Source organism: Acanthopagrus latus, chromosome 20 (genome assembly GCF_904848185.1).
Source record: "Acanthopagrus latus isolate v.2019 chromosome 20, fAcaLat1.1, whole genome shotgun sequence".
NCBI lineage: Eukaryota > Metazoa > Chordata > Actinopteri > Spariformes > Sparidae > Acanthopagrus > Acanthopagrus latus.
In genome coordinates this window covers 3,641,172-3,653,079 of record NC_051058.1, presented here as the reverse complement: position 1 = coordinate 3,653,079, position 11,908 = coordinate 3,641,172, and the positions used below count along the sequence as shown (strand labels likewise).

The window sequence follows — 11,908 nt, the reverse complement described above, 5'->3', positions numbered from 1 at the left end:
ATTGGTGAGCTTTGTTGGTTGTGTTCTCTATACTTGATTCAAATTGTTAACTCACACAGCAGCTCTGGTAGTGTCCTGCTTATTTTGAGCTGTATTTTTGTGGGTAAATACACCAACCTACTCTGTCTCACTGCTGGTCTATCTGTTTTACCCATAGCACCTAGCTGCAGACATATGGAGCTCCATGAGCTCATGTGCAAGAGTAATCTTTGCAGGAGCATGCAGAGATTTCAGTAGCAGAAATTCAACTTCTTCATGTCCTATTCCCCTTTAAGTAGGAAAACATATTAAAAGACAAAAATACAAAGTTTTTTACTCAGAAAAATATTTCAAATGTTAAAAGACTTTCTTATGGGAATTATACAGTGTCTTAAATGGAGATATTTGCGATTTGAAAAGATTTAACCCTAGTTTTACACAAGAAGTTTGTCAGCACATATCTAAAAAAGAAAAAAAAAATCAATTTGTATGTAATGTTACATATTTTAAGAGTTGGCAAATATAAAGGTAAATCAAACACATCTTTAAGAAGATGCCAGCTCTATTAAATGTTCCTGATACTTTAATCAGATGTATTTCTTATACTGTTTCTTGTAAACAATTTATTGAAAAGTAAATAAGCTATGCCAAAGTTAATGTGAGTTATGGATGATAGTGACCCCCAGCACTTTTATTGCATCCTTTGTCAAAATTAACCAAGTTTATTTTCTCATTATAAACAGATATCTTTTACGTTTTGGGTCAAATTAACTCCAGCAATTTCAACCTACATACCAACTGTAGTTTAAAGCATTACCCAAGTTACACTTCAGACTATCAGCAAGGGACACTGAGCTCAGGCTCAGGATACTTTATAGGCCAAGTGCTGTACAGCATATTTAAACATACAAGTTATTCAAAAACACAAGAAGAAATTGAAAACTATCTCCCTCTGTCAGTGGTGATCCCTTAGTACTGAATTAAATTTCATTTTTTTCCAGAGGGGTAAAAAAGAATAAATAAATAAATAATGACCACACCGTTTGGTAACATCCTGCTTCTCAGTACAATTCTTGGAACGACACAGACAACTACACAATTTGTTAACAGTGAGGTGGGAAAACTACAGCTCACAGTCCGCTGATGAAGCTCTGCCATTGGCTGTCAAACCATTTACACCAGACAACCACTGAAAATACTGTTACGACATGATAACGTGTCAGTTACGATGACAGAAAATTTCCAAGGGCCCAGTTAGCCTGCTGGACAACAAGATGGGGGGAGATTCGTGGAACCCACAGCCGAGTGCCTGTTCTCGGCTGCCCTCCCATGTCCCACGTCCCCGGGCGCCCTAGTAGTTCAGCTGAACGACCAGAGGAAGGGAGGGATGGCTTCTGGCTGCTCCTTTGTTTTGCAAACGAGTGCATTCATTAGGTCATGGCCGGCTACTTTTATTTTACTACAGAAGGGAAAAAAAAGCAGAAGTGCCTCAAGCATAAAGTAAAAATTGTTCATGAATAAATTCTGTACACATCAGATTAATTATTAACCATAAATATCATAATTCAATTAATATTTTTCATCGGTTTTTCATAAATATCTTGTGCTGGCCTTTATATTGGGATATTATCGTGCCATGAGTTTTTGGTATTGTTATGTTGTTATCGGTGTGTTTTGGGTGAAACCCAAATCAAACCAGTGTCGTCTCCCATTTCCTTTAGGGAGCCAGGTGCACCTAAACAGAAACACTCATCTTCAGTGAGGGACATGTAAATGTATGTTATCTTTGGCTGCTGGATCCTGTCTAAAAATATTCATTTTGGGAGCTAAAAGTTTCATTCTGTTTTCTCTGAAGAGAAGCGCATCTGACTGCAGACCGGATGTTTGTTGGTCTACGGCCCAGTCGATCTCTGCTGCATCAACATAGCAGTCCATCAGTCCGCCTGACCCCACCTCACTTGTGCAAATACATTTACAGAACGTGATTATTTCATATAGTGTCACAACTTTTGGGGAATTAAGAAAATTAGTGTGATTTCAACCATTCAGACGTTAAATCAACCAGCCATAAATGGTAGTCTGAATAGAAATGCGTATTCTGTATAGTCATATAAAATGCAACCTTGTTTATTTATTTATTTTTTTTTTTCTGTACCAAATACAAACAAACAATCAACATCAACACGACCACCAGTGCGCCTGCTATGCTGCTCTGTCTTGCTGCTCCAACAAGGACCTACAGCCAACACAACACATTGTTTGTGTATAAGTCAGTGGAGGCGGTGACTATTATAGCGACTGCTGCACATGTCCTTGGCTGCATTTTCTGTTTGATCTGCCGTCCTGTCAAGAGGAAACTTCTTCCTGTTCAATCGCTTTGTGAAAAATGAGTCAATTACCACATTTCTTTGAGAGGATTCCCATTTTAGGTGAGTGGATGGTCATTTATCATCAAAGGTTTGGAGGCACAGGCTTGCTGACCCTGCAAGAAATCAAAAACCTAACTGATTTAAAGTTTGGGCCCTTTCCTTCATAGCGTTAGTGTGTATATCTCTGTCCATGAAAATGTGTGTGAGCCACAGCTTCCAGGTAACGCATGGTCCAAAGGCAATTTGCCATGAACTGAGCCCTTTCTCTATCAGCATATGAATATGTCCTGATGACTTACCTGTTTCATCAGTCAGACTGAAGCTGCAGCAACGGCCTCTGTCCTCCATTCTGATTCTTCATGCAGCATATCCTCTGCTGCTGTTCACTGACCTTTTCTCAAAGATGCATCATATTCCTTTGTGATCAAATATTATGAGGGGCGCAGTGCAGAGAGCATCACTGTAGGGAATAACACCAGTGGCATTCATTATATCTACTTAGTCACTTTAAGGCTTCTGCATTTGAAGTCCATATTAGCCCACATTACCTTTAGTCTAAGAAAGCTGAAACATAAGAACGACAAGACAAGAATTCTTTCTTTATTGATCTTATTCCAGTTTTATTGCGTTCAAGTTAAATAATAACATTATGTTGTCACTAAAATAATCATAATAAATAATTTGTAATCAAATACAATTTGTAAGCTGTCCCAAATGCAACAAAAGACAGTGCGGTAGTGAAACCAAACAATCACAAGCGCAGGCAAACAGCTTTTCCACTTGTTTTCATTTTTGGATGTGGCAAGCTGAGAGAGTTGACAGAGTTTTGGCCTGTTTGAGATGATCAGCTGACTGCATCCTAAAGATCTTAAGGCCTCGGTGGTTCTGTGTTCAGGAGGTCTGAAATGTAGTTTCTTTTTCATTAAGTGTTTATTAAACTAGCAGCAGCACTTTTAATTATATTTTATAAGTAGCCAGAAGCCAGTGAGATCGGTAGTAATGTGCTCAGTTCTCTCGGTTCTCATTATGACTCTGGCAGCAGTGTTGTGGATGAGACATTACACCGGCCAGCATACAGGAAGGAGTTTCTCTTATTCTTTTCTGGACATGAGACCTGTACTTCTAATTCTTATTCTTCGTAATTTGTTTGTTTGGAAGGAAAAAAAAAAAAAAAAACGAAAAAGGAACATAACTGTTCTGGTCTGTTAGGACTGTGCTTGACCCAGTTTCCGAAAAAGAAGACGGTCCATTTTATATTGTGTTGCTCTAATTGCAGTGTGCTGTAATCCCCACCAATAACAATTCTTCTGAAGATGCAGAAAAAGACGTCAAAGAGTCATCATTATTACAGACTAATGGAACAACTACAAACATTTGACACACTTTACAATGTGTCAACAATGTGCCAATTTAATCACACTTTTTGGAGTCCTGACAAAAAACACTGATTCCAGTAATAATGATAAAAAAAAAATACTGAACATTAGATCCGCCAGATGGGCAATCAGTTGACCCATACTATACGTCGATGCTTATAGACATTTCATGAAGATTTATTGCCATGCATACAAAGAGAAAGTCTTTGTTTAGACTCCATCTTGATGAAGTAATATTTGTGGAGTTGATGAAGCTGTGCATAGATCACGAAATCCCCCATGGAGTCTTGAGACTGGTGGTGATGATGGAGCAAGAAGGACCCTGGAGATGATGGCGGGGTTGATTCTTGTGAGTAGAACCTAGCTACTGGATGAAGAGCCGGAGGAAGGCGGGGTGGAGGAGGGTTGTATGTGCTTGAAATGACAGCTGAAACACAGAGGAGGGCAGTTTTCAGTTTGACGGCAGAGACATTATTGGCTGATAATGTTCGCGGCAGAATCGGGTTGGTTAACTGGAGAGAGTGCATGAAGAAACCTCCATGTTTGGTGAATGGAGGGAAGCAGGGAGAGAGGTGAATGAAAAGATAATCTTCCTGACTGAACTTACGCTGAGCTTCATATGTGTGATTTACATTTGTTTGCACTTTTTAAGAACATTTCTATGTCTGATTTTCCCCTTACTAAGAGATTTTAATACAATATCTTTACTTCTACGTAAGTATGACTCTTTAGGAACACTATATGTTGGCAAATATAAGTGTTTTTACATATTATGTGAGGTAAAGATGAATTAAGGTTCTAACTGAACTCATTCTCCTGCTCTCTTGTACCTTTTCCAGTTGAGGAAGTAATGGTGGGTCTATATTATACATCCAGTTTTTGACTGTTATGGAGCAGATATATAGTAGTAATGATTTAACGTATAGCTACTTAATAGTTTTGACACTGCTGCATGCTCTGGAAAAGACCACCAGGCACACAGGAAGTCACCTATTGACAAGTCTCATCAAAGCTTCTTATTTGCCGGTTGGTTGAGGGAGAGGAAGTACCATCAAACAGTTATTGATGAGCTCTTATTTAGTAATATGTCAAAAATCTTTCTAGGCACTGAGTGATCATAAAAATAAACCCTGTCTCAACAGGCATGGTTGCTGACATGGGTGGTAGTTCTGGAGTTGTCCAGGGTATTCCCTTACGTTCCCAACAAATAGCTGGAAACCTCCTTGGGCTCTATTTTGTGCTCGATGTGTCATCACTAGTTTCAGGCCAACGCAGTTGTCATTTTCATGCCCATGTTCTGTAAAAAAGTAAATGTATCTGTGCAACCTGTACGCAACTGGGCGTGCTTATCTTAAAATGAGGTGTGGTCAGGTACACTGATGGTAGATCACGATCTTGAGGAAGCAAAAAAAAAGCAACCATGCCGGAGATCAACAAAAAGCTGGTCTACAGTCAAAGGCCCAGTCTGTTTTCTGCTATTTAAATGATGCTTTGTTCAGACAGTCAGATGTGCAGACACAGCTGGGTTCACATCGTGCATACACTCTGATTTTATGATCAGAGAGGCTGCTGACAGTGATTTTAAATGTCTCCATGAACACAGTAACGTACAATAACAGACATCATGGCACATTTAATCAACAAAACTGAAAGCTGAAGACAAAACTCAAATTAAACCTTCTGTGCTAAAATCAATATTTTTAGACAGGATCTCAGGATTTATCAGGATGTCTGCTTCACTCCAAACTGTCTTACTGCATGAATCTTAACTGGTGTATGTTCAATTAGCAGAAGAACAAGGGACATACATTATCATGAAATACTGACCGATCCTGTTGGCAAGTCATTAGTTTTAAATAAAAACTAATAATGTTATGCTATATCCCTGTCAGAATGTTAGTGTGCTAACATACATTTTAGGCATTTGGCAGCGAACAGCCTGTACAATCTGTGGGGCTATAACCATTCATAAAATGATCATTTTTCATTACATTTCACAATCAGATATCAGAGATATAGGCAAGGCGAGTGAACTTATATGACACCATTCAGACACAAGGCATTTCGAAATGTTTTACAGAGACATGGAAATGCATAAAATGCATGCAATTAAAAGTTATGAAATGGTTAAGTTAGCATTTACATTTGAAAGTGATCGAGAGACATGACTGTGTTTGACAATGAGGCCTACTTACTCTCAGTAGTCGATCAACACCTTCAGCTCATCACACTATTTGGACAAACCTCATGCAGAACTGTAGAACACAGTTATACTGTTATAGAACTGGTGTTCCTCTCCATTCTCTGTTTCAACTTTGTTTATCTGGAAAGCACGAAGTCCAGGACCTTGGGTCTACAAAAGAACTTCACTGGACAAAGGGATGCTCACTTTCAAGGTCTGGAATACCAGTTTTCAGCCCAGCTGATTATTGTGGATGACATCACTAAGAATGCTTGGAAGCTTGGAAGTCGCTGCCTCTTATAGCTGAGCTCCCTGTCTCCTCTCCCACTGTTCTAATTTCACAGTAGATGATCATTACTGTTGAATGAATTAGCACTGTTTATCATGCTGCAAGCTCATCCATTTGCAGCTACTACCATTTATTATCATATATGATTCAGAGGCTGGTTGAAAAGCATGAGCTGGGATGCTCCCACTATACCATACAGTACATGTGCTTACATGCAGTGTACATGATCAGGTGTCCTAACATTATCCTTAGTTCAGTTAAATCACAGAAAAAGACTGATGAGAATCTGGCTGTTAACATGCCAATATAGATTCATTTAATTGAAAAAAGGAGTATCAACTAAAGCAGTGGTTCACAAGCATTTTAAGGCAAGAGACCCCTGTTTAATGGCGCCTTGAGTCACCCACCTCCCAATATAAACTGCACACGCACACACACACACACAAAATTCATTGCAGCCAGGGCCGTTTCTGTCTTTTTGGGGGCCCTATGCAAGATGCTGTTTGGTGTCCTTTTAACGTATGCACCCAATTTCAACGTTTTTACTTTTAAGCAGTTTTCAACACATTGTACTTGTTAGAGTTATAAAATGAAGATAAATGACTGCTGAGCACTTTGTGATACTGAAGGAATATTGTTGTGTATATTTCACAGGGTATTACAAAGTGGACTACTTGTGCCTAACTGATGATGTGGTCTTAACCTATATTCTGTGGGCAGAACAACGGTCATATAAAGTATAGTTTACTTTGAATGTACTTTAATTTACATCAAACATAACATAACATAACATAATATATCAAAAACATAACTAAACTGTAGGAATGTAGGCAAAATTGTTCAAATTATAGTGACACAATAAACATTGTAATAAACGTGGTAAAGACAGAAACAACTGACTCAGTAGAGTTAACAATAATCCACTCAGAGCAATAATCCATTGCCACAACTGTCCATAATAATCCACAATAGGGTTAGTATGTATTACTGTTGTTTAGGACACTTTACATTAGAGACCTATAAACTGAGGACATACTACAATAATACTAAGGTGATGTTACGTGGCAGGTATTTAACAACAGAGGAGGTCTATGATGGACCATCAGCTCCCACTGGATGAGGATACAGCAGACATGACAGACATAACAACACACCCTCCCTCCCTAATGTCATGCCAACGCGCTGGACCTGCTATAATTCACTGAAACAGGTGTTACTTCACTTCTTATGGCATTCATGTGTGACATACAATTTATTTTAGCCCTTTCCTAGAGCAAACACTTAAGCTAGCTAAAGATTCGGCATTAAATTTCCCCCTCCACCCACATCATGAAAAAAAAAAGTACCTTTATTCATTGAGCGTTTTTCTTCATCTAGTATCTTCTTTTTTTATTTTTTCAGAACCGGATGAATAGTTTCATTTTGATGCCGTGCCGTAAGTGACCAGTACCAGCGACTCAACGCAACTCGTCCTGCTTCTCCTCGCTTAGCAAAGCGGCCAGATCTGACCAGCAGGTAGAGAGACCAGATCTGAGTGGGTCAGGTGCCAGGTATTGTTCACAAGTTCACAAATTGCTCTCACCGCCAGTCAAATTAGAGGGTCTGTTTTCAGCCAAATCGTAGCAGGGGCATGACGCAAGGGAAAATTGCACGGATGGGTTGCTCTCATCTTTCACAAAGCCTCTGGATCATATCATTGTAGGGGTCACGCATTCATGTACAGTTCTTTTGGAGTACATGACACATCCATTCGTCTCGTCCTTTAATTTGTCATCTGTTTTTGCAGATAGAATAATATTGAATACAAATAAATATGTGCTGTTGAATGTATTTCTTGTATTTTCTTCAACATCAGATATGTTCCAGGTTTAATGTGACTCATTTTTAGATTCTTCTCACTAGTGTTTACCAAGCTGCAATATCCTGTGCTGAGAAGCGAGTGCGGAAATACAAAAAAACTGAAGGTTCGCAAATAGCCACTTGAGGCTGGCCCCAGAATTGAGTCACTTCCCATAAGAGCCAACTTTACAGCAGAAATAAACACGTTTACAGCCTCTATACATAATTTCCACCATAACGACAACTGCATCAGATGTGAACTCACTCGATTGAATGACAGGTACCCACGAGTCTGCTCTCCTTCATCTCAGCTAATTCCAGTCACTGAATTGCTTTGTTAAAGTGCACTATAAAGTTTTATATGACTTTAAGTTATGATTAATAGTTTTATTGCGTTATTTGAAAAATAATAAAAAACAAAAACAAACAAACAAAAAAAACATTCTATATAGGTCCCAGTGACGTCATCAAGCAGAATGGCAGCCTAAACTAGCATGCTTATGAAAATACATCATTCGGCATGTTCAACTGGCAATCAATACATTTCTCAACAACACTAGAGACAGTAAACTGGGCAAGGGTGAATACAAAAAAGCTGAACTAGAGAAGGTATATCATCTCTTAGTACATGGGATATGCAACATGACATGGTCATCTGCTGTGGACTTAGATAATTTGCACATTAAGCTATCACTTTGACGTACACACAGAGTAATAAATCAATGTGTTTGGCCCAGTAGGTTTCTTCTGGCAGCCTATCCGTGTTCTCTGTGAGCCAAGGTAGGAAGGTATTTTTAGCCTCTGGGTGCCTTCCTTGTTGATCTTACAGTATCTCTTCCCTCTTGAACCCTAATTGCCAGCTAAGACTTATTGTCCAAGGAGTTTGCTGTGAAACAAAAAAATCAATGTTTTCCCAGGACATGATGAAGGGCATCGATCCTATCCAGCCCGCAAGCCTGATGGTCTAGGTGTAGTGTACCTACCGTTTGTACATACGCACACGTTAAACACACAAACATGCACACACTCCCACACAGCGTAAACCTTCTCCAGATGAACGAGTGAGAGCTCTGGGTCCCGCAACCCAATACAACAAGCAGGCCTTCACTGAGGATTGACATGATGGCTACCAAGGGAGGACTAGTTGAATGGAAGGCGATGAATAATTCAACAGTCAGACAGGGTAGTAAAAAGAGTGGGAAAGTATAATGAATTTGTGGATGTGTTCTTTTTTCATGACCTTGTTTCTGGTTCATTATGCATAGCATCCTATCAGAATTTTCAATGCTCAGTGAAGAGACGCTGGAGTTTGGTATTCAGAGCCCCAAAAGCAGGCTAAGTTTAATAAATGAGATCCTGGTGATCCTTCGCTAATCAGGCAGCGGAAGCATTCCCACAGGCATGGAGAGCATGGCAACCTTGTTTAATATACTATGCATGCTGTACTAGTACTAGTAAGGAGAAGGGAATATCAATGCATGAGTAACCAATGCAAATCCATGATAAAATGTGATATAAACAACAACAGTTAGAGCGCACATCTCGAGCAAGTCTTCAGAATCCTCTACAAGTGATAAATTATTATTGATTTAAATACATGTAATCTGTGATAGAGAATCATGGGATACATGTGCCCCATTTTCAACACTCAGATTGTGGGAAAATGTATTCAAACACACCTGTATGGCATTGTTGTAGCTGCATCCTCCAACAAGTACACAGCTGATTTGGGTGCTTTACAAAACAAAGATAGCAAACTTCTCAGGGCCAAAAAGACAGGAGAACTCTGATTTACATCCTTTATTAGTGTAAACAGGCCAACTTGTTAACACTGCCGTGTCTTTATCAATGGCACAATGGATAAAGACACAATCATATGGGTCATTATAACCAATTCAGCTAGTTTACCTAACGGATTTTTGTTGAAAAAAATGAATGTTGAAACTGATGAGAACTCACAAACTCTTATATCTGTTATGATTTTTTTATGCTGGCCGTCAGAAATTCAACATTGTAAGGAAAGTAGTCTCATTTTTCACTGGATTGGATTAACACTTGCGAACAAGGATCTAAAGAAACTCACTTAGAAATGTCCTTATTTTTGTCCTTACATTTTGAAAGAAAAGCACTGTTTTCAATGAAGATAACATTAAATTAATCAGAAATATAGTCTAGACCTTCTTAATGTGGTAAATGACTATTCTAGCTGGAAAAAAGCTGATTATTAATGGAATATCTACATAGGTGTACAGAGGCCCATTTCCAGCAACCATCACTCCTGTGTTCTAATAGTACATTGTGTTAGCTAATTTTGTTAAAAGGCTAATTTATGATCACAAAACCCTTGTGTAGTTATATCAGCACAGCTGAAAACGGTTGTGCTGATAAGAGAAGCTATAAAACTGACCCTCCTTTGAGCTAGTTTAGTATCTGGAGCATCAGCATTTGTGGGTTCGATTATACTCTCAAAATGGCCAGACAAAAAAGAACCTTTGTCTGAAACTTGACAGTCTATTCTTGTTCTGAGAAATGAAGGCTATTTCATGAGAGAAATTGCCAACACACTGAAGATTTCCTTCATAGTGAGTACTACTCCCTCCAGAGAACAGCATAAACAGGCTCTAACCAGAATAGAAAGAGGAGTGGGAGGCCTTGGTGCACAACTAAGCAAGAGGACACTAAGTACATTGGAGTCTCTAGTTTGAGAAATAGATGCCTCACAGGTCCTCAACTGGCAGCTTCATTAAATGGTGCCCACGAAACGCCAGTCTCAATGTCCACAGTGAAGAGGTGACTCCGGGATGCTGGCCTTCTAGGCAGATTGGCAAAGAAAAAGCCATATCTGAGACTGGCCAAGAGGAAAAAAGATTAAGATGGGCAAAAGAACACAGACATTGGACAGAGGAAGATTGGAAAAGAGTGTTATGGACAGATGAATCCAAGTTGGAGGTGTTTGGATCACACTGAAGAACATTTGTGAGACGCAGAACAAGTGAAAAGATGCTGGAGGAGTGCCTGACGCCATCTGTCAAACATGTTGGAGGTAATGTGATGGTCTGGGCCTGCTTTGGTGCTGGTAAAGTAGGAGATTTGTACAAGGTAGAAGGGATTTTGAATAAGGAAGGCTATCACTCCATTTTTCCAAAGCCATGCCATACCCTGTGGGCAGTGTTCGACTGGAGTCAATTTTCTCCTACAATAGGACAATGACCCATAGCAAAGGTGGTTTACGCACAAAATACAGAAAGTTGCTTGCGCACAAAAACTGCGCGCATGCACGTCCTACTCCAATTTCCCTTTATATATCACAGTCCACTCTAAATGTGGCGCACCTGTGTGTGGGTCATACCACGCCCATATTTGCCTATGAATATTCAGAGAAATGCCCCAAATTACTATGGATTCATGACCAAAAGCAGAGAGAAAGGCTAAGAATCACAATTTCACCCAGTGTGAGGTGGAAGTTCTTGTTGGGGAGGTGGAGAAGAGGAAGGATGTATTATTTGGTGGACACAGTGTTGGGATCACCAATGGTAATGTGGCAGACAATGTAAATGATGTTGCCTCAGAAGGTTGGAGTGTGGCTGAAGTGAAAAAAAAAGTGGTGGGGGAACAGGCCAACCGGAGCTCACCCTGCTGAATGAAAAACTGGTGGGGATCATTGGGGAATCCCTCCTGAGTGGAGTGGGGGACACCGATGCCGGCCCACAAGAAGCAGAAGACCCCGGTATGTAATTTGTATTCCCATATCGGTCCCCAAGGTCGGTGAAGGGGTTAAACATTAGTAAAAAATTGCAAGTCTTAGGATTTCCACATTAATTAGCTGTACCTAGAAGCCACCAATCACGTACAGTGCCGGCCTCCAGTCTGCGCA

General features: G+C 39.7%; 1 long non-coding RNA gene across 1 annotated transcript; it reads right to left on the bottom strand.

The window, feature by feature from the left end:
- Nucleotides 1-3,875: 3,875 nt before the first annotated feature.
- On the bottom strand, nucleotides 3,876-8,426 carry LOC119010110. Its single transcript, XR_005071905.1, has 2 exons — nucleotides 8,300-8,426; nucleotides 3,876-4,151 (listed from the first exon to the last, which is right to left on the bottom strand). It is a non-coding gene; the product is annotated as an uncharacterized LOC119010110 (long non-coding RNA).
- Nucleotides 8,427-11,908: the final 3,482 nt, after the last annotated feature.